Raw genomic sequence first — 26,567 nt, 5'->3', positions numbered from 1 at the left:
CCTTGCCATCACTGATGTATCTGCCTGCCATCATTCCCTTCCTTCCAGAACTTCTGGGAAACCCCTGCCCTCCTGCCAGTACACCTTTGGCTGGCTCAGGTCCTTGGCTGGCTCTCTCTGAAGTTAATCAGCTGCCAGGATCACCACCTGCCCCTGTCAAAATTGGCCTTGTACTGCAAAACGCCTCCCTCTTGGCTGGCCATTCTTGCAATGCTTCCATCAGGATTTACCATGGAACCAGGTCCCCATGATCCTAGTTTGATGTCCCACTCCCCACTGCTTGCCTGAGGCCCTCTCCAAGCAGGGGGCATGTGCCTTTTAAATATGAACCAATTCCAATATATAAAAACATAGAGCCTGGTTTTTAAAATGACCACCTGACACGCCAAGTGAAGAGAAGCTCATTTTCAAATGATTCCCTGCTGTTATAATAGCACTGTGGGACTCCGGAAGGATTCGGCCCAGCCGCCGGATGTGACGCAGGGGCCAGGGCGCGACGGAGACACGGAGAAAGCGCCGAGAAGGCGGTCCCTGTCTAAGGTCCGGACAGAGCCGGGCGCCCAAGGCCCGAGTGCCCAAGGCAGCACCATATCCGCACTCTTGGAGCACCCCAAGCTTTCCAATGCCATGGCCAGAGCACTGCACCAAGCACATTGTGATGGAGCGGGAGTGCAAGCGGCAGGAGGAAGAAGAGGTGGACAAGATGACGGAACGGAAGATGAAGGAAGAACAAAAGAGAAGAAAAAGGAGATGGAAGAGAGTCACTAGAGGAGACTAAGGAACAAATTCTGAAGTTGCAGGAGAAGCTTTTGGCCCTACAGGAAGAGAAGCACCAGCTTTTCCTGCAGCTCAAGAAAGTTTTACATGAGGAAGAAAAACGGAGGCGAAAGGAACAGAGTGACCCGACCACCTTGTCATCAACTGCATACCAGCAAAGCCTGACTGTTCACACAGGAACATTACTCCTCAGCATGCAGGGGAGCCCTGGAGGACACAATCGCCCAGGCATCCTCATGGCAGCTGACAGCGCCAAACAAATGTTTGACCCGAAGTGCTTACCACCCAGCCCTACGTGGGCCCAGCAGTTGCTTTTGCGGGGACACCAGAGGATGGACAATTCCAAGGCAGTCCTGATGGTGCCTATGGGACTGCTCAGCCCCCACCTCACTATGGGCCCACACAGCCAGCTTATAGTCCTAGTCGGCAGCTCAGAGCTCCTTCGTCTTTCCCTGCAGTGCAGTACCTATCTTAGCCACAGCCACAGCCACAGCCCTGTGTCCTGCACGGCCACTTTCAGCCCACTCAGACAGGTTTCCTCCGGCCTGGTGGTGCCCTATCCTTGCAAAAGCAGATGAAACACATGCTAACCAGCAGACTGGCTTCTCCGACTCGTCCTCTTTGCGCCCCATGAACCCCCAGGCTCCACATCCAGCCCCTGGACTCCTTGCTTTCTTGCAGCTCCCTGTGCAGATGCAACCAGCAGGAAAGTCGGGCTTTGCAGCTACCAGCCAACCTGGCCCTTGGCTCCTATTCCTCCAACACAGCCAGAACCTGCAATTCTACCACAAGTGACCATCAGATTATATCTTCAACACCATGCCCCCCAACCCTACCATGGGTGAGGGTACAATAGCATTGTGCCTGAATGGTTCAGTCATCACAGAAGCAAGAAGGACAGTTTTATTTTATGTTTGACCTAGTAACAGAAATTGCGATTGGAAGTCAACTTGAGATACTTACAACAGCTACTTATAATCTCGTCAATTAACATTTGTGTATTGCTTTACCCTTTATGAAGCACTTTTATGTACGCTGTCATAATACATTAGGGGGTGATGGTGGCTCCAAGCAGAGAAAAAAACCATATTATTTTACTGCCTAATCTTAGAAACAGGGAGGAAACAGGTTCTTAGAAAGGAGAATATCAAAGCAAACCACAGAGCTAAGCACAAAAGAAGAAGCATTATCAATGCCACCCAAATGAGGACCTATCACAAAATGTTCAAGATTGAGGACTAGTGAACAACTGTGTGGCCAGAGTAGGTTTTTAGTTCTTTTATTTACAGTATAGTTAATACATAGCTTTGTATTAAAATATAGCAACTGCAGCTAAACCAAAAGAAAATAAGCAGTATATTTTAGGCTTCTCTGCCCAGTATCTTTGATGGCCACAATCTTGGGGAGAGTTGCCTGACGTTTATCTGCCCTGATATCCCAATTTGTTGCTTCTTTCCTTTTTTCCCTGAAAAAAAAAGAAAGCTTACTGGTTCCCTGTCTGGTCTGCTCCTTCCTCCAGCAGTTTGGTAATAAAATTTTCCTAGCTGTTGGTGACTCAGTAATGGACTTGACTGATGGTAACTGCCTTTCCTGTAGAGTCGGTATTCATAGTTGTCTCTTATCTCAAAGGCAACAATATATCCATGTAAATTGTGAAAGAATCTGGCTTGATTAATGTGATGGCAGTGAATGCCAAGAACAGTCATAATCCATCACATCTGCTGATTCTAAATTGCCAATCTCAAATGAATATTTTGCTTTTGGTGCTTTCCCTGAAGAGCCTTGAGGGAGTGACTTGCACACACCTTCAGGTGTCCACCTCCACTCTTCACTGCATTTGCCTATTAGGTTTCCTTGCATGCAGTAGGTACTCAATACATGTTTTCTGACTGAAAGTTATCTTCCTTAGAGGATAGTTGAGGCTCCACTTTTGAACTGGCTGATTCATTCAGCTTTATCTTGCATGAACTAATCCAGTATGAAGCCATGTCCTGATGAGAGAGAGCTGAATTGTTGAAGACAATTATTCCCTTTGAGAGTAAATATGTGGGAATGTGTGAGGGTTCATGGCATAGTTAAAATGTGATGAATCTCATTGTGTGTTGGGTGGGTGTGGATGTGTGTGTGTGTGCACACGTGGGCACGCATGGGCATTATATATTCCAGGACTACAGGACGTTCCCAGTGTATGCCGCTTCTACCAGAAGAAAGCACTTGGGATTCTTTTTTCTCTGACAGTTCTTGTCTCAAGACTCCCCATCCTCCAGAATTCTTATCTATTTTATGACAGTTATGCCCAAATGCCTCAAGAGAAAATTAATCTCAATCTTAGAGAAAAGCAGACTCATGCCAACCTGGGAGGGACACAAGTGGGAAATGATCTTTCTGGAATGAAGATCGGGAGGAATAAGGAAATGAAACAAGGGCAGGAAAGTAGCCAAGGAAATTAATACTGGCCTAGCACTTCTGGAACATGGTTGAGGGACTGTCTCTGGAAGGTTCTAATAGTGTTAAGCCTGCAGTCAGCCCAAACCCCATCTTGGCTCAGAGATGAGGTGAGAAGCAGGGATGGAAGCATGAGAGGAAGATGAGTGCAAAGAGAAACGGAATTAGAGGAAGAAAAGAAGAGAGGGAAATTCTAAGTAGAAATCAATCAGTGGTAACAGTAAAGATTTATCAATAGCCCTTTTCCTAGGTGACTGTAAAGAGTGCCTACCTATCTACCCCTCACCCATTTATTCATCTATCCTGCCTTTTTCCAAAAGGATTTGAGCTCGTTCCATAAAGTGTATGTAATGATATAGTATAAACTATAATTAGGCAAAATTACACAGAAACACAAGGATGGGGACAAAATGAAGCCAGGAATGGGGCTGGCCACACACGCTTACTATGGCTGGATCGTGTGCCTGTCTAAGGAACTGCCTGTGACAGTGAGAAACAATGATACACATAACTAGAGTGAGAATCTTGCTGAACCTGTGGTCTTGGCCTGTGGCATGTGTCTTCCTCTCCAGATCTGCCTCTGTGATTATGTCTTGCTTAGACTCAGTCACACTCAGTTGGGCTTTGTGGGTGGCCTCTATATGCAATGGGTAGCACTGGGGGGAATTCAGGCTAAATGGGTGTGTTTGTGAGTATCATATACGTTAAAACCCAAATACAAAAATTGCTTCACTTGTATAAGGCAAATTAACAGAAAGAACCTGTCCAACTGTAGAATAAAACCTTGTCAGAGGTTATAAAAAAGCAACATTAATTTTTTTCAAAGCTCAAAAAATAGCAGATTTTAAAACCTTTTTTTTTTTCCTTAAATCCACGATTGAAAAGTATGTTGACAGAGCCTGTGAGGTTCTTTTCTTATCTGACATCTCCCTCTACTGACAGTACCTTCTCTCACTTTTCCCTTGCAACACAGCAGGGAAGTCCTTTGAAAGTGACATGCCTGTGAAGTGCCTTTGAGTTCTGGTTCACAGATTGGAGAAGGACCAGGTTTTGTGGGGGAAGATCATAGCTTCCTTTTGGGTCTTGGGGAATTGGAGCCTTCTAAGTTCAATCAGCAATAGGATTCATGTGTCTGGATCTCAGAAGAGAAACCTCAGACAAAGATAGAAGTGAGAGAGTGGCCAGTAGGAGCAGATGAAAGAAAAGAGGAGGAGGAGGAGGATGCCCTGACCTTGAGAGTCTCTCATACATAAAGGCCAGGCAGATGGGGAGGAGCAAAACAACGTAAATTCAGTCTTTCGTTCCTGTGAATGCCTTTGTAAAACATTTCCTACTAAGGGCCATCCATCTTTGACTTATATAATCGCAGTGTTGGAAAACTCACTCTTTCATTGCTGTTTGACAATTCTTATTGTTAGAAGGTTGTTACTTCTGATGAGCTGGAAGAATCTGGTTCCCCACCATTTCCATCCCTTTTTCTCATTCTGCTGTTCAGTGTGATAAAGATAGAATGTGTCATCTCACACATTTACCCAACAAATCCTTCCCCATGAAAATCCCGTGAGACAAATATGCGTAAATGTTTAAACTGCCCAGTTCAAGGCCTTTTCCCTACCCTCTCCCACCCCATTATAAGCCGTTGAGAGCAAAGACTGTGTCTTATTCCCCTCCCTGCCAGCCTCTAGTCTATCAGACATTTCAGCGAATATTTCTATGTAATAAGTGCTTCTTGAGCATAATCTATTTAGACATTGCATCAATTGAATGAGTAACAAACTATAATCCCCATTTACACATAAGAAAACAAGTTTAGAGAGATATATAACTTGTACAATGCCTTATAGCAACTGGTAGAGCTTGGCTTGGACACCATGTCTCTCTGATATTGAGGTTTGGGGCCGTTAAATCAATGTGATCTTATCCCTTTTGCTAACTAGACACCATGAGGCACAGAAAAAGCCCACAATAGTGTTCACCAGATTGAATTAATTTGTGATAATACCTACTTGGAAGTTGGTAAAGTGGGGTCAAGAGCATATAGGTGAAACCGGTAAGATTGTCTCTACACCCAAGCTTCTCCTCCGTTGAAGTGACTGATTTCCTTATCTCAGCATTAGCTCCCATAAAGCAGACCCCATCCCAGCTTGCTCCACCAGCCTCAGTTGGTTCCGACTAGAACTCTTCTATCTGACTCCATCTATGGCCCAGTCTCCCTCCAGCCCTCATACCAAGCCCTCCATCCATCCAGGATTTCTATTGCTCTAACGGTTTGGTCAGTACTTACAGCTCCCGTTATTCTAGATTCCCTCAGAGGGCAACGGATTCCTGCTGGTTATATTTTGGATGTAATGGGCTTGGGCTCCCCACTAACAAGCTCTGTAACCTTGAGTAAGTTACTTACCTCCTTTGAGCCTTGAGTTTATTGTCTTTAAAATAATGAGCCAGGTATGGTGGCTCACGCCTGTAATCCCAGCACTTTGGGAGGCTGAGGTGGGAGGATCACTTAAGGCCAGGAGTTCACGAGGCCAGCCTGAGCATCATAGTGAAACCCCATCTCTACAAAATATTTTAAAACAAAAATATTAGTGAGGCCTAGTGGTGTGTGCCTTGTAGTCCCAGCTACTCGAGAGGCTGAGGCAAGAGGAAGTTACAGGAGATCAAAGCTGCAGTGAGCTATGATATTGCCACGGCACTCCAGCCTGGGCGACAGAGCGAGACCCTGTCTCTATTTTAAAAATAAATAAAATAAAATAGGAATGAGAACTATTACTTGATGGCATGCTGTGACTTTAACTGAAAATGTAAGTTAAATGTGCAGTAGAGTGCTTGCCCCACCGCCTGTCTACTCTATGAGTCTGTAGATGGAAATTGAAAACTTTGTGATTGCTCTTTCAACTTGGAGAAGTTGAATAACGAGAGGAAGTAGAGACAGCAAAGAAAGAGAGAAGTTACAGGACTAAGAGAGCAAATAAAATGCAGTATCGTGGAAGCCATAGGGAGAGTGTGACCCTTAGTTCCTGTTTCGGACTAGATGGTCAAGAATTTCTGTCTTGCATTTGGCAAAGAGATACAAGGGACTTTCAAGGCTTATTTCTATAGAGACGTGGGGAGAGAGACAGATGGCAGAGAAATAAAGACAGCAAGGTCTCAGGAAAGGAAGGCAGTTATTGATGACTATGTGTAAATTTGGCAGGAAAAGAAAGTAGACGAGAGGGCAGCAATCCCAGGGAAATGGGTTTATGACAAGTAGATGATGGATAAATGCTCACTGAGTCAATGGCTGAGCGAGCAACTGAGTGAGAGAGCAAAGATACTTGGGGTTTCATGAAATGCTTTTGATAACATTGGTGACATTCTTGGGTCTGTGGCATTTCTAAGCCTTTTTAGTATTAGTAGTGGGAGAAACATTGGAAGAACTATACAATGTTCTTGGCTCACACAAAAGCACATCCAAGGGCCAAGAACATAAGGTAAAAATCCTTTCACCTGCTACCATCTGTTGCTCTCTAAACTGCCAAACTTTTCCTCAGTGCCCTCCAATAATATCAGACCCCAAATAAGGTGTTAAAGATGACCTAAGAAACCCAGTTTTTGATTGGAAGCTGATCATGAAAGATTTGGAGATGTACGATGGGCAAACCTGAGTATATAAATCCATTCAGAAGCATCTCCTGAGATTCTTACACTCAGTTGAAGTTGACTAAAAGCTGGACAAAAACCCATTTATCTATCTTTTTCCCTCAGTCCATTCCCTGGATCCAGACCTCCATTCCCTCTCCATTCCCTCAGTGCTGTAGGGTAGGCAGAAAGAGTATAAGCTCTCCAGGGATGGGATGGTGAGTATCAGGCTAGCCATTTAGTGTAGGTCAAGGCTTCTGACATTTTAGCATTCAGGAAAATTATCAGGGGATCTTGGCCAAACGCAGTCTCTCGCTAACATAATGTAGGACGGGGCCTGCACTCTCTACTTTTAGCCATCTCCCAGCTGATGCAGCTGCTGTGGCTGCCACGCATGAGTGTGATGGGCCGTCCTTGAGTGGCAAAGCTATAGCATATCTAACACTGATTTGCCCACGCCTGCCCTTGTGACATTTGGTGGATAACTGAGACACTTCTGTGTCAGTTCAGCTTTAGGACTGATTTCCTCCCTCTCCCACTCACCTATCCCGTCCATCAACGCTGCTCAGGAAAATGCAATGAAAAAAAAATAATAATGGTAGCATCTGATTAGAATCCTGAAGTCACAGCTTAAAGCTATTTTTCCCCAGTTTTCTAGGGAAACAAATAATGGTTGTTTTTCTTCTTTTTTGGATCCCAGAAGCCTTGTTTTTTTGACCTTCATGGCTTGGCATGGATCCACTTTTGTTGATTTGGTGTTTCTTCTGTGGATAAACTTTCTGGCTTTGGAAAAAGCCTCCTTCTTTTATGAGGCACTTTTAACCTGCAGGATCTCCATTTAGCTTAATTGGCATATTTATGTATTGAGATGGGTGCCTAGAGGGCTTGGGCCACAGCATCTTTTGTATAAATCGAAAAAAATGAAATGAGCTGTTCTCACAGTTGTGTGCCCTTCAGTCATGGAGTGCGCTAAAAGGCTCATCATTTCCAGGCTGCGAAAGCTCAGGAAGATCAATAGGCATAATGCAACCCAGAGCTGTTCAGCAAAGCAAAACTCAGGGTTTTCAAAGCCCAGTGACTTTGGAAGCTTGGACATTACTAATTCCCTTTTCAGTCTTTCCTGGACCTTCATTTCTTGTCCATGTTAAGGAATGGTCTTCTCGACTCCTGATGAATCATCCTCCTAAGGTTATGCCAAGAGCCTTCTCCTGAGGGTCAATTTGTAAACTCTGAGGAGCTGACTGCTCCAGACCAGCCCCCTCTGATCACAGCCCAGATGTAGACTGTCACTTTTCAGATCACTTCTGAAGCCCAGCATGCTTTGAAAGCAAGTGTGGGAATTGATTCTTATTAGTTTAATATAGCTATGGTTAATGGCTTATAGATTTTTATATAGTCTGGCCCTGCTAGGCTTGTCTATTAAGTCTCTATTATGGTTGACAGAGGAGAGAGAAGGTCAAAGGGCCTAGAACAAATGCATGGCTTTCCTCCAAGCCAGACTGAGAAATGTCTTCTTAATAAGAGTTCTTATGACCTCCTGGAGACTCAAGAGAGAAAGAAGGCCCTTTTGGTGAATTCTAGGGGAATTTGGCTCCAAAGCTCAGGAATACACGTCTCGCAAGAGACAAAGGTAGTATATCAGGTAACACAAAGGCCCTGCTGGGATGAATTAATGAAAACAAATACAGGTGAACCAGCTGCCCTTGGAATTTTCAGCTCAACAACAGTGGATTCAATAGCCGCCCCCAAAAAGCTATGTCTAACACAGGAACAGAAAACCAAATACTGCATGTTCTCACTCATAAGTGGGAGGTAAACACTAAGTATACATGGACTCAAAGAAGGAAACAACAGACACGAGGGCTTACGTAAGGATAGAGGGTGGGAGGAGGATGAGGATCGAAAAACTACCTATGCAGTACTATGCTTATTGTCTGGGTAACAAATAATATGTACACCAAAACCCTACAACATTGCAATTTACCTACATAACAAACCTGCACATGCACCGCTGAACCTAAAATAAAAGTTAGGCCGGGCATGGTGGCTCACACCTGTAATCCCAGCACTTTGGGAGGCAGAGGCGGGCAGATCATGAGGTCAGGAGATCGAGACCATCCTAGCCAACATGGTGAAACCCCATCTGTACTAAAAAATACAAAAAATTAGCCAGGTATGGTGGTATGTGTCTGTAGTCCCAGCTACTTGGGAGGCTGAGGCAGGGGAATTGCTTGAACCTGGTAGGTGGAGGTTGCAGTGAGCTGAGATCTTGTCACTGCACTCCAGCCTGGTGACAGACCGAGACTCTGTCTCAAAAAAAAAAAAAAAAAAAAAAAAATTAAAATTAAATAAATAAATAAATAAATGGGGGGAGGGGGGAAGCTATGCCCACCAGAAACTGTAAAGGTGAACTTATTTGGAAAAAGAATCTTTGCAGATGTATAAGTTAAGGACCTCAAGATGAGATCATCTTGGATTATCTGGGTGGGCCATAAATCCAACAACAACTGTCCTTATATGAAGAGAAGACATAGACACAAGGGAAGAGGCAATGTGAAGATGGAAGCAGAGATTGGAACAATGCATCTGCAAGCCAAGGAGCACCAAGGATTGCCAGCAAACACCAGGAATGAGGCAAAGGCATGGAACAGATTCTCCCTTAGAATCCCTAGAAGGAACCAATCCTGCCAACACCTGGATTTTGGACTTCTGGCCTCTCGGACTGTGAGAGAATACAATTCTGTTGTGAACCCACTCAGTCTGTGGCAATTTCCTAGCAGCCCTAGGAAACTAATAAAATGACCAACTACCCAGGCTGCTGTCTCTTTCCTCCAAAATCAACCCTGGAGAAACCCCAGAACCAAGAGGAAACAATAACTCTAGAAACTAGTGATGGAAAAAATGCAAGGTATCCCTAAATAGACAAGGTTGTCTTGTTTTGTGCTAGGATAGATGGGTGGCTACAGCTGAGAGGAAGGGTGACCTGAGGCAATAGTGAAAAGAGGAGTTGCAGAAAAGCTGATTAAATGCTACACAGACCTCTTCCCTAGGTTACTTGAGGCAACCACCAATTGACTCTTTTTCTTTTTATATTTTATTTGTTCTATTTTCTATCATCTTTTCACTTTAAAAAGAACTATGTGTCCATTAATGTTTAATGTAAATTAGACACTATGTGAGAGCAACTGACTCTTTACTGCAAAAAATCCTGCAGTTGTCCACACTTCCTCTGCCAGTGTCCACAGGATGGCTTGGATACAGGCACTAAGCCTTGTAGGAACAGGACATTGAATGAAAAGAGGCACAGGCTGAGCAATCCTCTGTTCTCCTTCAATCCGAGAGCTATTGCTGACAACCAAGAGGGGAGTCTCCCTCCCGGCAGGGTCCCTTCTTCCTATGTTTTTAATGGTGCAACCCTGACCAGAGAAGCTACATAGTGAGTTGGTAGCAAATGGCAAAGATCAACAGTGGTACTGTGGGTACCCAGGGCTCCACCTGGGGCTCATCCCTCCCCTCTCATCCGAATCACCTGAACTCACACAGATGCGCCCTTCCTATTTCATCTAAAGCAGAATTGTGGAAATAAGAATAAAAAATGAATGTTAAAAAAAAGTTTGGCCGGGTGTGGTGGCTCATTCCTATAATGCCAGCACTTTGGGAGGCCGAGGTGGGTGGATCATGAGGTCAGGAGTTTGAGACCAGCCTGGCCACCATAGTGAACCTCCGTCTAACGGGGTTTCAAAAAATACAAAAAAGCAAACAAACAAAAAATAGTCAGGCGTCATTGTGGGGGCCTGTAATCCCAGGTACTTGGGAGGCTGAGGCAGGAGAATTGCTTGAACCTGGGAGGCAGAGGTTGCAGTGAGCCGAGATGGTGCCATTGCCCTCCAGCCCAGGGGATAGTGTGAGAACCCATCTCAAAAAAAAGAAAAAGAAAAAGAAAAAAGAAAAAAAAAGTTTAAGATTAGAGAAGATACTAGATATATGAAACAACAGCAAGAAATCAAAAAGGAACCAAGTGAAAGCTATACTATTCTCAGTAGGGAACACAAGAGATGGAATAAACAATAGAATGAATATAACTGAAGAATGAATCAGTGAGTTGGAAGACCAGTGTGTAACAAATATGGTAGACAATGGACTGATATCTTTAACACATGAAGAGCCTGAGTAAATTGGAAATAAAACCCTAACACTACAAATTTTAAATATGCAAAGGATACGGGCAAGAATTTCCAGCAGAAATGCAAAAGTCCAATAAACATTTTTAAAAGCCACTTACTAGTGATACATTAAAATAAATAAAGCAATGAAATATTGTTTTTAATCCCAAACTGGAAAAGAGCAATTACAATGGTCAATTTTGGATGTCTTCGACAACTGTTGAAATACAAATACCATTAAAAGAGTTACAGTTTTTGTCAGTGATCAGATTTTAGTATAATACCTGAAACTGAGGCTTGATAGAAAACAGGAGAGAAGGCATGAGTGTGTGAGGTACATAGGGAGATGAGGGCAAACATCACCAGGGAGCGGCAGTGAGATAGACACTCTCATGGACACCTGGCGTACAACCTCCCTGGAGAGCAATTTTAAAATATCAATCAAGATCCTTTTGATCCACTAATCATCCAGAAATCGACACAGAAATGTGCACAAAAATATGTGGCATCCATTGACTTCCAACCTCTTCTCTTTCAGGGGAAATATTCCTTAACTATTCTCTCTTGTTGCCCTCAAAGGCAAAGCCTCTCCATCCTCCCACTCTGGAACTCACTGTAGCTGTTCACATTGTTCAGGCTTTGCTAAACTGCAAGAAGAGTGGCTGCCTTCTGGATGGTGAGGCAGAAAGGAGGAAGATGTCTGCATTCCTGATGGCAGTGGTCACCATACAAGCCTTATCCTCTCCACCTGTTTTTGTTTTTTTTAAAAAAAAATATCAAAACATATACCCCTTATCTGTTTAAGCCTCTCAGACCAGGTCTCTGGTTCCCAGCAGTCAGATACAATTCAAAGCTAAAAATTTTTAATAAAGCTTTTGAGTTTAGTTAGCTCTATTCACTAGCACACTGGCCATGAATTTCTTGGTTTTCAAGTCTGACAACCTTTTCCTGAAATACTATGAAACTTTCCTTAATCACTGAGTACTTAATTTTCTAGTTTAATTTGTAAAATCCAGTTGTTCACCAACTCTGGAGCAGGTGGATGATGATGCCTAGAGAGGTGTTATACAAGTAACACACAAGAGTGAGTAGATGTGGGCTTTAACAGTTAAAATGGAAAGACTATCTGTAAAATATATTTTCTCCAGTTTTCCAAATGAAACTCAACCTCCTCTTAATGAAATGTATTGACCTCCAGATTTATGGAAGGACCTGGTAAAAGATGGGCCAGACCAGCATCAGTGGCCAAACACATGGGTTACCTAAACAGAAGGGGTAAGGCAGAGAAGCCCTCAGAAGCAGGGTCTATGGGGTATGTCTTCCGCAATACCAGGAAGAATCTTGCTTCCTCTGGGCCATCTCAAGCTGGTGCCTAGGCTTCCTTCCATGAATCTTTATCATTTTATTTAGATCTATGTTAGGAAGGAGCTAGAGGGAAAAAGTTCCAACTGAGGATACCCAAAGTGATTCAGTTCATTACTAGAACCCACTACTATATACTACGATTTATATTTAAAGTTTCTTTGCCACTTGGCCTGGTGTGGTTTCTTATGTTTAAGAGATTTCTGTCTTGTCTTTGAGACACTGTTTGAGAGAATAAAATGCTCAATCTCCATATTCTTTGTGCCTATCAAGATTTCCCTGGGGAGGCTCAGCTTGTATATTTCGGTGTAGCATTCCTAAAGTTGACCCATTACATAGATTTGACGAATTTAGAAGGGACTTCTAATCAAAAAGCAGCAGCTCTGGGATTTATGGTTCCTAGCTTTACATGTCGCTCTTTTTTTATGTAACTTTTCTTTAAACTTTTAAGTTGAGGGGTAGAAGTGCAGGTTTGTTACACAGGTAAACTGTGTCATGAGGGTTTGTTGTACAGATCATTTCTTCACCCAGGTATTAAGCCTAGTACCCATTAGTTACTTTTCCTGATCCTCTTCCTCCTCCCATCCTCCACCTTCCAAGAGGCCCCAGTTGTGTGTTGTTCCCCTCTATGTGTCCATGTGTTCTCATCATTTTGCTCTCACTTACAAGTGAGAATGCAGTATTTAGTTTTCTGTTCCTGTGTTAGTTTGCCAAGGATAATGGCCTCCAGTGCCATCCATGATCCTGCAAAGGACATGCTCTCATTCTTTTTTATGGCTGCATAATATTCCATGTGGTATGTATTTACCACATTTTCTTTATACATGTTGCTCTTGATATCATCAATATATCATTAATCAAATCTTCCCTTTGTAGATCCTTCCCACTCTGTATTCATTCGTTCTTGCATTGCTATAAAGAAATACCTGAGACTGGGTAATTTATAAAGAAAAGAGGTTTAATTGGCTCACATTTCTACAGGCTGTAGGGGAATCATAGCGGCTTCTCCTTTTGGGGAGGCCTCAGGAAGCTTCCAATCATGGCAGAAGTCAAAGGGGAAGCAGGTGTCTTACGTGGCAGGAGCAGGAGCAACAAAAAGTAAGGGGGAAGGTACCACACACTTTTAAATGACCTGGTCTTGGAAAAACACACTCATTATAACAAGAACAGCACCAAGGGGATGGTGCTAAACCATTCATGAGAAATCCACCCCCATGATCCAACCACCTCCCACCAGCCTCCCCCAACCATCCAGCAACATTAGAGATTACAATTTGACATGAGATTTGGTCAGGGACACAGATCCAAGCCGTATCACACTCCTGCCTCCCTGTTGTTAGAAATGTTGACAATATCAAGTTTATTAATATGATTTATATTTAAAGTTTCTTTACTACTTGGCCTGGTGTGGTTTCTTATGTTTAAGAGATTTCTGTCTTGTCTTTGAGACACTGTTTGAGAGAATAAAATGCTCAATCTCCATATTCTTTGTGCCTATCAAGATTTCCTTGGGGATGCTCAGCTTGTGTATTTCAGTGTAGCATTCCTAAAGGTTGACTCACGGGATAGGTCTCTCTTCTGCAACACTTACCCCATTTTTCTTAATGGTAAGTTATGTCAATATTTTTAAATAAAGCCTGCATATAAATACTATTTAGAGCTTATAAAATTCTATTGGATGTTTTTGATACTTATTTAAATGCAAATATCATTGGGAGAGTTGTGGGTCTTATCATTGATACAGATTTTAGTGTAATATCTGAAATGGGGACTTGGTAGAAAACTTAGAAGAAAAGGAATGAATATACTTGGCATATACAGAAAAGAGGCCAAATATTATGAAACAGGGGAGGAAAGTTTGGGAGGAGAGAAGGAGGACGTGACCAGTACCAATAACGAGACTGGCATAGCTGTGATAAAGCTGAAGGGATTGGTGGCACTCTGGTGCTCTGCTGGTTTAGTCATCTTGTTTAAATTCACATGACATGCAAACTTACTTTGAATGATCCCTTAAGTTCATTTATTCTCCATTCTCCTTTCTACCCTATTAAATATGTAGAAAAAAAAATTTTGCTGAAAAAATTTGAGAGAATAATTTTTTTTAATACCAGATTTTTTGAGCCTGAAAGAAAGTAACAGGAATTATGTAAGCAAGTATGCTGTTATAAAATAAATTTAGATAAAAAGACTTCCTAGTAGCAAGCAGTTAGGGGGAAGAGGAAGGAAGAAAAGAATGAAGCCAGATAAATCTGTGTTTAATTGTTGAAGATTCAATACAAAAGTAAAGGGCAAAGAACAGCCAGGAGACTCCTGTGGGGACTTTTAGGGTGTGCAAATGTTGTTTATTTCTTGACATGAGCAGTAGTTACTCAGATGATCACCTTACACTAATTCAGTAAGCTGTATATTTTTTATCTTTTTGTATATGTTAGTCATTTTCCAAATAAGAATTAAAAGAAAAAACAACTGAACCCTAAAAACAAAAGACAGAGAGAGAGAGAGAGATCCAATTCAGGCAGACATATCTGAAGTAAGGGGAAAATCAGCAAATTGACCGCTTCATATTTCAAACAATATACTTGATACTTTTGGATATGTGTTCCCTGGTTTCGTGAAGAGGCTGAAAGAATTTCAGTCATGGGTCCCTTTTGGGTCACAAGGATTGGGTCAGTGGTTGTGCATGGAAAGGATACTTGATTTTTACAAAGGTTATATTTAATATAAAATATTCTACTTGCATCAGTTCTCTAATCTGCATGAGGAGATATGAATAAGAATGTTGGAGAAGCATTATTCAAAATAGCCAAAAGTGAAAAAGGTGTCCATCAAAGTAAAATTGATAAATGTGCTATATTCTGGCTATATTCAGCCACATAATAAAAGCTATCCACAACAATCCAGATCAATCTTCTTTTTTCAAGTGTTGCGCAGAAGAGAACAGAAACAAAAGAACACGTTTTCTATGATTTTGTTTTTATAAACGCCAAATACACGCAAAGCATAAATGATAGTATTTAGGGGTACACACTTATGTGGTAAAAGTGTGAAGAGAAGCCAGACAGTGGTGAGCATAGAAGGAGTGAGCAAGGAAGGCAGGGCCTAACATGTGCCAGCCTCACTCCAGGCTGACTGGGAAGACAAATCAAATGGAAGAGACTCTCGCTCCTTAAGGATGCTGAGTAATTAGTGTCTAGAATCACAGCACCTCAGGACTGAAAGGAGCCTAAAGATCACTAAAATAAGTGACCTTTAAGTTTTTTACATTTCAATGTTTACTATTATATTTCAATAAAAATTAGGGAGTTCAATAGAGGATTTCCAAACTTTATTCCAACAGATAAGGTATATTTATAAACATACGACAATCTATCACTGACAATTGTTTCATACAAAGAAAAGCCTTGTCACCCTCGCAAAGTAAGAAGTAAATAATTTTAGAATAAATGATAGCCCTTTACATTGAATAAATTGAGATTTATGAACCATGCTGCCTATTTCTTCCCAGGGACTTAGTAAAAAAAACTTTGGTGGTTTTTTTTTTTTTTTTTTTTTGAGATGGAGTTTTGCTGTTGTCACCCAGGCTGGAGTACAGTGGTGCGATCTCGGTTCACTGCAACCTCCACCTCCCGGGTTCAAGTGATTCTCCTGCCTCAGCCTCCGGAGTACCTGGGATTGCAGGCACCCGCCACCACGCCCAGCTAATATTTTGTATTTTTAGTAGAGACGGGGTTTCACCATGTTGGTCAGGCTGGTCTTGAACTACTGACCTCAGGTGATCCACCCACCTTAACCTCCCAAATTGCTGGGATTACAGGCGTGAGCCACCATGCCCAGCCAGTAAAAGTTTTTAAATAAACTACCATCAATCCCTAGACTAGTTGGTGTATGAGAAACTTTCACCTTACCTACCACTCATCCAATACTTGAATCTTCTTCCCCAAATCCATAAAATGTGTAACTGGAGCTTGCCTATGCTTGCATACTTCTGGTGAATTAGAACTCACTACCAGAGATGCTGACATATTTTCCTCTGAGAACATTTGTGACTAAATGCTCTTCTGCTGTTGAACCTAATTATTTCCCCTTCATTTGTGGTGTTAGACTAGTGACTGCACTTACTGTCTAGACTGTACAGTCTTCTATGTGTCAGCCTCAACCTATGAGCAACACGTTTTATCCCCCTCCCTGTCATGACCCCTGCTCCTTCTCATGTTGAAACATCTCAAATCCTCTGTACTATTTCCTATACATATCCCAAATCGTCAGCATCCTTACCTCTCTGCTTGAGGTGTTCCAATTTGTCTGTATCTAATTTTAAAATGTGATTTTCCAAACAGAGTACAACTTTCCAGGTTGGTTTGCCTCACCTAAACAAGAGTAAACGCATCATCTCTTTTATTCAAGACATTCAACTTCTTCCCTCAATGTAGCCTAAAATTTCCTAAATCAACTCTCCCATTCCTATTAACTCATTTGATGAAAACAAGTTCATATGCCAGTGTGAGTCTAGAGGACTGGTTTCCCACAGAAAAAAAGGAGAGGATGTCAGATCTTTCAAACTTGTTAGATACGAGAATGGCTGATTATTTATTTTTAAATGCTCTGAATTCACCTAATTTGTGCTTAGCATACATCTCTTCACTTGTGAGAAAGTTAGCAAGATCCTCAGACACCTTTCAGAGGACTCACACATCCTCTTAATACGACACTCCAGTCTAGTAAGCTCCAGAATAAAAGAGTGGAGTGACTGTGCTGGGATTTGTCCTCGGTGACTGCTTGCTGGCGCCACCTGCTGGGATCAGCATCTCTTAACAGTTTCTCCAGGTTCGTACACTCGGGAACGAAGACTGAGTTCCCCAGCCTGCAGTTTGTAGAGTTTATTTTCTTCCCATCTTAGAAACTGTAAAGGATGTGAAGTTTTTGCTTGCAGTCTCTTGTTACCCATGAGGTTAAAAAAGTCCCACTAGCAGCAGTTCCATGATCTCATTTGCATATTATCTCAGTAAACTACAACTTTGATTTGCCTGGGCCGTGAGACACAAAGGTAAAATGATTAATATTCTTACCCGTGTTGTTCATGATAGGAAAGTAAGACAATTTACAAAGAAATTAATAACAAAATTACTTCCACTTGTACTATTGAAAGTTAGTTAACACGTATTCTTCTCTTCCTCACATACTTATATTCATAGTTTATCCCAGCCTCTAGAGCATTTAGCTATATATATACATATTTAGCTACGTATATATACAAATATATGTATTCTATTTGATAGCAATAGAAATTTGCTTATGACCCACATCGAACATTTTGTGGAGAGACAGTATAAAATACAGATGGTTTTGGGGGGTGGAGGTTGTTTTTTATTTTCTTTTAGATACAGGGTTTCACTCTGTTGCCCAGGCTAGATGGAGTGCAGTGGTGTGATCATGGCTCACTGTAACCTCGATCTCCTGGACTTAAGCAACCCTTGTGCCTCAGCCCCTCAAGTAGCTGGAACTACAGGCACGAGCCACCACACCAGGCTAATTTTTTAATATTTTGTAGAAACAGGGTCTCCCTATATTGCCCAGGCTGCTCTCAAGCTCCTGGCCTCAAGTGATCCTCCCACCTTAGTCTCCCGAAGTACTGGAATTACAGGTGTGGGCCACTGCACCTGACCTTTTTTATTTAAAAAAAAAAAAAAAGTAACAAAAAAAAAAAGATCTCTTTAATTAACTCATTTCTTCTTTGAGTGTGGCCAGCTTGAGGGAGACTTTACTTTCTTCAGTTGGCAAAAATGTGTGATACAGTCAGTAAAAAGGCATTGAACCAAAGGTTATTAACATCGGGTCTTCCAATACTCAGGAGATTCATGGACAGAAACCAAGAGGTTCATGGACACAGTTTTTAAATATATGTATATATAATATATATATTACATATATATGTAATATATATATTATATTTTATTTGTTTTTTTGGTTTTTGGTTTTTTTTTTGAGACGGAGTCTCGCTCTGTCGCCCAGACTGGAGTGCAGTGGCGCGATCTCGGCTCATGCAAGCTCCACCTCCCGGGTTCACGCCATTCTCCTGCCTCAGCCTCCCAAGTAGCTGAGATTTCAGGCACCCACCACTGCACCTGGCTAATTTTTTGTATTTTTAGTAGAGACAGGGTTTCACCATGTTGGCCAGGCTGGTTTCGAACTCCTGACCTCAGGTGATCCGCCCACCTCGGCCTCCCAAAGTGCTGGGACTATAGGCGTGAGTCACTGTGCCTGGCCAGTAAAAATAATTTTTAAAGGAACAAAAGAAGGGAGGAAGGGAAAGAGAGAGAGAGAGAAGGGAAAAGAAAATACACCTTTATTTTTTACTAACTTTTAAGTAAAATTATAGTTTATAAAATATGATTGTAAGCCACAACATGACATTATCGTTGTTGCAGATACTTTGAAATACTGTTTTTGCTTATTGTTATTTTAAAATTACAATGGATAGGAGGCCTGCCTCTGGCTTTTATTATTTACTGCATTAATAAAGAAGCACATATATTACTATGTCATGAATTTGCTTAAATATTCCAGTAGCTGCATTTCAATATAACTGGCTTCCATTGCAATCCTATGCATCCCATTTTTGCATTTAAAATCACAATGCTGAGAAGGAGTTCAGAAGTCTCACCAGACTGCGGTAGGGATTAAGAGCTCCTGCATTAAACTCTTTCGAGAGCTTTGTTGGGAAAAACAGAATCCTTCAGGCCATCCCGTGCCAGGGGAACCGAATTGCCTCAGAACAGACTGAAGCTTTGCCTCTGTGGTTCTAGGCCCTGACTTTAGAAGAGATGCTAATAATAATGAAGACTCTCCTTTGTAGCCTGGAGACTATTCCAGAATCCTGGAGAGCATGCCATCCTGGTGATTTTGGGTACCACTGGGTATTTGAGGGAAATAGTGCCATCTGGTGGCTGATGCTCCTCCTCCGGTGCACACTTCCGTTTGTCTTGCAATTGGAAACATTCATAGGGAAACACAGTGGCATGTAAAAGTATCATCACATAGCTCTTCCCCATTTCCGTCCACTGCGTGTGTTTAGTTTTGTCAATTCACAAATCTCACAGATTCAGTGAATGATAATGCTCCGTGTTCTGTGGAATCACATTTTTGTCTCCTTTTTAAAAATGTTTAGCAGGAGACAGTGATTGACAATATTTGAATTCCAGTTCTCAAGCCTTCAATAATGGTAAAGGTCCCTCTTCCCTCAAAATAGCATTTTCTTTTTTTTTATAATGCCTAGATCATGTCAAATACAAGGTGTACAAAGAGCTATTAGGGCTGCAGGGTTGTGAGTGGGGTGTGCTATCTGCAGGCTTCAGGTGATGTCGACGTTAGTGGATACACAGGGTTTCTGACACACTGACCCTGGGTTTTCTTTCATATTTTGGTCACGTTGCCCCTGAATCAGCAGTTATGATTCTGATTCTGGCTCTGAATGCGGGCTGTGCTACTTTTCCCTACCTTCTTTACTGCTTTTTACAACTTCCACTGCCCCCTTCTTGGTCCAAGCTACCAGTCCCTTTTCTCAGATTATTGAAAGAGTCTCCTAACTGGTCTACCTTCTTCCACATTTTCCCCGCTACGTTCATTCCACACATGGCAGCCAGAATGATCCTGTAAAACCACAAGTTAGATCATACCCACTCCTCTGCTCACAATCCCTTTCCTTCAGAGAAAAAAATAGAAGTCTTCTCAATATCCAAAACACTGTAATCAGGCTCACACATAACTCCCTAAACCCATCTCCTGCTCCTCTTACCCTCACCAACAATACTGGCCTTCTTGCAGTTCTTCAAACGAAGCATGGCTCTGCCTCAGGACATCTGCACTTGCTGTTCCCTCTGCCTAAAACACTGTTCCTCCAGTTACTAACATGGTGCATTCTGCATTCTCTTCTTTCAAGGTCCCAGAGACTGTGTGGCCCTTCCTTTATTTTTCTCCATAGTCCTTATCACTATCTAAATTTTTATGTGCTTTACTTATTAATTTCTGTTGTTTTCTTCCTCTTGTTAGAACATAATCTCCACGAGCATAGAGATTGTCATCTTTGCTTCTTATTATAGTATCCATAGTGTCTAAAAAAAAATGCCAGTCATGGAGCAATCAAATGCTTTTTAAAAGACTCATATTTCCTGCCATGGTGAGATCCCAATCTACCTGTTAGGTGGACTTTATTTTACTGTGCCTGCTGTGAGATCTGTCCCACCTGGACTCTCCTGGCCTGTGAGGGTCACTGGATGATTCTCAGGTATGTTCTGAGCTATGGCAGATTTTTCTGCTGCTTATAGCATCGAAGAATCATTGCTGAGTTATAAACCTTAATGTTGAACGTCCTTCCTGAAAATAGCATAGGATGAATCAAAAAGTGACTCTATTGATAACAAAGATACTTCTATCAAAAATGAATATACAAAGTTTACTAAATGAAATGTCAAAGTAAGAACAAGCAATATTTATAAATTTGTATGTTATTTTTAAAGTGATTTTAAATGTGTTTGTGTCACTACATACATTAATATTATAAGGAGAAATTTGGCTAGTTCAATTATGTCTATAAAAATTTAGTTAACCAAGTTGGCCCAAAGATACTTTTGGGGCTTCTTCAACTAATGGAAGAGAGGAGCTCTGTATATTCAAACATATATAGTATTTGCTAAGCCTCTCTCCCTCCCTCCTTCCCTCCCTCCCTCCCTCCCTCCTTTCCTTCCTTCCTTCCTTCCTTTCTTCCTTCCTTCCTTCTTCCCTTCCTCCCTTCCTCCCTTCGTCCCTTCCTTCCTTCTCTCTTCCCCTCCCCTCTCCTCCCCTCCTTTCCTTTCCTTTCTTTCTTTGAGACAGGGTCTTGCTCTGTCACCCAGGCTGGAATGGAGTAGCACAATTATAGCTTAATGTAGCCTCAAACTGGGCTCAAGTGATCCTCCTGCCTCAGCCTCCCAAGTATCTGTGACTACTGGCATGCACCACCACACCTAGATAATTTTTTTTAATTTTTTGTAGAGATGGGTGGGGTCTCACTATGTTGCCCAGGCTGGTCTTGAACTCCTGGCCTCAGGTGATTCTCCAACCTCAGCCTCCTGAAGTGCTGGGATTACAGGCATGAGCCACAGCACCTGGCCTAGCCTCTCTTCCCTCTCTTCTTCCTCTGCCTTTTTACTCTTCACCTTTTTCTCCACTTCCCTATTCCACTCTTCTCATCCTCCTCTTCTGTTTTGTCTTCTTGACCTTTTTGTTTTGCTTTCTCTCCATCCTTTCTCATTATTTTCAAATATGTACCTTTAAAAGATCTCCATTTTCCGTGGTCATATATACCCATTCTTGTTCACATGTCAATTTCCAGAGGATAGAAAATAATTCAGAAGAGTGGGGAAAATCAAATCTTCTTAGGTTGCTGAGAATGTCTAGGCACCTACACTGATGGACAAGGTCTGAGAATAGTCATGGAGAGGATGGTTCCAGCCACAAACCTGGCAAAATATCACTCATCACCCTCCCAGGTGTGGTGCTTCTCAGTACATAATTGCAAAAAAGTGGTTTTTTTTTTTTTTTAAGTATAGGGTATGTCTTAGTTATTCCTTCTGTTGCAGGTATGAATTTGCTGCAAGAATTGACTTTTGTTTTTCTAAATCGAAAAGATTTGGCTAAGCTGTCACCCACTAGAGGTGGTGGAATATTTTCAGTGGTGTCTCTAGAAGTTTCTCCCTCTCTCGTGCGTCATGAAGAGTCCCACGGGGCTTTAGCTGTCAGAAAAAAAATCAAGGAACAGAGTCTTTAATCTTTAGTTCATTGTGATTGTCAAAGAAATGCTCATTCCCCAAGCCCTTTGGACCCTCTGAGGCATTCCCTTCTGCTCCACCTTGTGTTCCCCTACATTGTGGGAGTCCTGCCCCCGGCCCCCCGCTTCCACCTCCACTGCAGTCCCATCACCACCTGCACTGCTCCCTGACACCTGGAATGCTTTCCCTCTTGGACATCTCAGGTCCATTCTTCAAGGAGCCCGGCTTTCCTTTATCTTTCTTTTATATTCTTTTCTTTTAAATTCTGTTCTGTCTTGCTGAGGAGCCAAGGGGTGAGGAAAAGGGAAAACACCTCTCATTCTTTTTGTTACAGCTACGAGAATGAGACCGTATTAATGCCTCGGTATATTATTCACCCATGCTGCTATTTTTTCATTATCAGACTTGGGGGAGGTTTTCTCAAAAGCTCCTGCTGGAAATATTTGAACAAACTGTTAGAATGTACTTAAAATTTTTTTTTCATTTATTCCTAGATAACGTTTCTTGATTTCCATTATTTCTTATTTTTTGTTTCATCTCTATGAAAAGGACAGAACGGCTAAAATGAGCAAGTCTGGAGTTTGAGGTACAGTTGTGTGTCACTTAAAGACAAGGCTACATTCTGAGAAATGTGTTGTTAGAAATGTGTTTCATCATTGTGTGGATATCACAGGGTGCAATTACATAAACCTACATGGCACAGCTACTATACACCTAAGCTATATGGTACGGCCTGTTGCTCCTGGGCTACACACCTGTACAGCGTGTTACTGTACTACATAACTGTAGGTGATTGTATCACAATGGTCAGTGTATGTGTATTTAAACATATGTAAACAGAAAAGGTACAGTAAAACTATGATACAAAAGATAACAAATCGTACTCCTGCCTAGGGCACTTACCATGAATTGAGTGCAAGACTGGAAATTGCTGTGGGTGAGTCACTGAGTGAGTGATGAGTGAATGGAAAGGCGTAGGACACTACAGTATACTACTGTAGACTTTATAAACACTGTACACTTAGGCTACATTACTTTTTTAAGTAATTGTGCTATGACTGCAATGACATCACTAGGTGATAGGAATTTTTAGCTCCATTATAATCTTGTAGAACCACTGTTGTCTATGTGGATGGCTGTTGATTAAAACGGCATTATATGGCCCATGACTGTACGTTACACTACTATTCCATTAGTGTGTTTTTTCCACCTTTCCCCAGATCCTTTTTTAAAAAAGATTGATCTTATGAATACTTATTTTCCTTACTGTATTAAGAATAATGTATGTGGGACCAGGATCACATTTCTTTTTAGGCTAACTCCAAAGTCACTAAATGGCCAAAATCCCTGGTTGCCTTATAAGACAAGGATCTTTAAGACCAATCCCTGCAAATATTCCTTTATACAAGCTCATAAAATCTGTTCTATCTTTTCACTCCCTACTATCAGCACATTAGTCTGGGTCTAAGTGACTTTCTGCTGAGGAAACTGAAATAATACCTGTTAATAATCCTGTAGTGGATCCTGCCAGTAGACTGTCCGAATCCCCACCCTTGCCTCTTCAGTGCACATTGTCCGGCCTTCCATTGCCAGCAGATGGATCTTTTTATGAAAGTTTCTCTGATGCCACCAGATGCCACGTTGATGCTCATATAGCAGACCAGAAATATTAGGGAAATACTAGCCCCACAACCACCCTCAGAAGCAGTCGTCAACTAATGACTGATGGGAGTTCATGTATGAATGTCCCAGCTTCTGAACCCCTTGGGTGGGCTATCTCTGAGGTATATGTACTCCATTGGCTCCCAAAGTGCCCCAACAAGATGGCTGTTCAGTTACCCACAATGGTAAACTGTTTGACAATGAACCTTGTTGGTTATCTTCTGTTCCTTGCCTCACTCCCCATTCCCATGCAGACATTCCCAGACTTGCGTTAGCCATTAGCACTTGCGTCTTTGCTTTAGGGCCTTATTAAGAACCAACTTCCCTCCTGCAGAAAGACAACACAGAAGTCTCTTTCTGAAAAACAACATGTGCCCTCTTCCCTCACCCAGAGCTACCCCAGATGCCTCTCCCAACTGCCAGGCCAACAACTGAGGCCAAATCCCAGAGAAATACCGGGCCTGATGAGGATAAAGAGAGATTTTTCCTAAAGGACCTGCAACAACTACCTACAGCATTTACTTTCAAGAGCTGGCGAGTTCTCAGGGGCAGGACTACGAGAGTTCTTGACCAAAGGGCTGGAACACAAAAGTGAACAAGCAAGAGTGCATTGACTTGGAGTCACTTTCTCAGGACACGGTTTTTAGCACCCTGGTAAGGCCCTAGGGATGGGACAAACACACTGCTATGTGGCTTTCCAAAGCCTAGTAAAAGCAGTGCCCAGTTGCTGAGCAAAGGTGAAATGCCTGAGTTGCCACAGCAGATGGTAAAAAGGATGGAAAAAATAGATGGAAAATAAGATCAGAAACAGTTCACATTCCTTGGAATGAACAACGATACTCATTTACAGTTTTGCACCAGGGCTATGTTAGCTCGCCCACCCTCTGTCTTAATATAGTCCAAAGAGATCTGGACCATCTGGACATCCTGTAGAATATCACATTTGATCCATTACATCAATAAAATGAAGACATGGCTGCTATGCTAGGAATTTGGGTAAGAAACATGTGTTCCAGAGGGCAGGAGAGAAATCTTACAAAGATTCAGGCACAGGCCACTTTGGTGAAGCTTCCAGGAAGTCAGATGAGAATGTACACAAAGTATAAACATTTTCACATGCTAATACCCATCAGAGAGCATCCACTAAAGAAGAAACATTGAACAATTAAGTAGACAAAATATTGCAGCCAGTTGACATTGGTCAGTCTTCAGCAATGGACATGATGGACACATGAATGGAGTGAACACAATGTCAGAGGTGAGGGCTGCACATGTGCCCAACAGCGTAAACTTATACTCACCAAGGCCAATCTAACTGCTGCTTCGTCTAAATGTAGAGTCTTCCAGCAACAGGAACAAATACAGCACTCCTGATATGGCCCTATTTCCCAAAGAGACCAAAAAACCACTCAGTGGCAACTTGACAACATTTGAGCTCCTTTTATTCTGGAAGGGCCAACAGTTTCCCCTCAGTGAGATAGTCGTATTCCAAATATGAGTTTGCCTTTCCCATCCACAAAGCCTCAGCCAGCATCAATATCCAGATGTTTATGCAGTGCCTGATTCATAAGCATGTTATCCTATGTAACATAGCATCTAAACAGGGGCACAAATCACAGCAAAGTGGGCACAGGAGTGAGCCCACGGTCATGTGATTCTGAGATCACATCACAGATGCACCATCAAGAGGCAACCAACCCACAATAGAACACTGCAGTGACCTATCGAAGGCACAGCTGGAGCACCAATTTGTAGACAATAGTCTACAAAAAGGAGGTGCTATCCTCCAGAATGCAGAATAAATAAATCAGAGATCTCTATAGAGTGCTATGCTCCTAATAAGAATACATGGGTAGAGGAACCAAGGGAAAGGAGCAGGAATCATCATTCTTCCCATTATTCTCTATGGCCTTCTGGGGAAATGCATGTTTCCTGTCCCCCTAACTCTGGGCTCAGCAGGTTTAGAAGTCCTTGTCTTCAAAGGAGACACACTCTTGCCAGGGGACAGAGCAAGAGTTTCATTGAACTACAGATGTCTCCTGGACATTTCGAACTCCTTGTGTCCAAGATCAACAGGTAAGAAGGGGTGTCTCCATCTGGGCAATTGTGATTAACTCCAATAACTAAAGGAGATAGGACTGCTTTTGGTCAACTGAGACATGGGGGAATACATATAGAACCCAGGTGATCCAGGGGCATCTCCATCTGGACAAGTGTGATTAACTTCAATAACTAGAGGAGATAGGACTGCTTTTGGTCAACTGAGACATGGAAGAATACATATAGAACCCAGGTGATCCAGGGGCGTCTCCATCTGGACAAGTGTGATTAACTCCAATAACTAGAGGAGATAGGACTGCTTTTGGTCAACTGAGACATGGAAGAATACATATAGAACCCAGGCAATCCACTTAGGTACCTCTCAGTTCTCCTTAGCCCCCACTGTAATGGTAAATGAACACAGGAAGCAACCCTTGGCTTAGAGGCTATGATCACTAGAGTCTCAGACCCTGTAAAACCAGTGGTTTGAGTCACATGACCAGGTTAGTCATCAAGACTTGCCAAGCTAATAGCCAAGGATGAGGTGAATTTAGAACGGATAGTGCTGCAGTGAGATGATGAGTACTTGCTGCAGCCCCCAGGAGACCATACTTTGTCCCCCCGGTCTCCCTCTTCTAACTTTCCCCTCATGAGCAGAGGGCCATAGGAACAATGGAGGCCATAGGAACAATTTAGG

At 42.2% G+C, this 26,567-nt stretch overlaps 1 pseudogene; it reads left to right on the top strand.

The window, feature by feature from the left end:
• The first annotated feature begins 362 nt into the window (after nt 1-362).
• LOC105491860 (G protein pathway suppressor 2 pseudogene) lies at nt 363-2,326 on the top strand (annotated as a pseudogene).
• The last annotated feature ends 24,241 nt before the right edge of the window (nt 2,327-26,567 follow it).

This window comes from Macaca nemestrina, chromosome 14 (genome assembly GCF_043159975.1).
Source record: "Macaca nemestrina isolate mMacNem1 chromosome 14, mMacNem.hap1, whole genome shotgun sequence".
NCBI classification, from domain to species: Eukaryota; Metazoa; Chordata; class Mammalia; order Primates; family Cercopithecidae; genus Macaca; species Macaca nemestrina.
The sequence above is the reverse complement of the archived record's forward strand: the minus strand, read 5'-3'. Positions and strand labels throughout refer to the sequence as shown.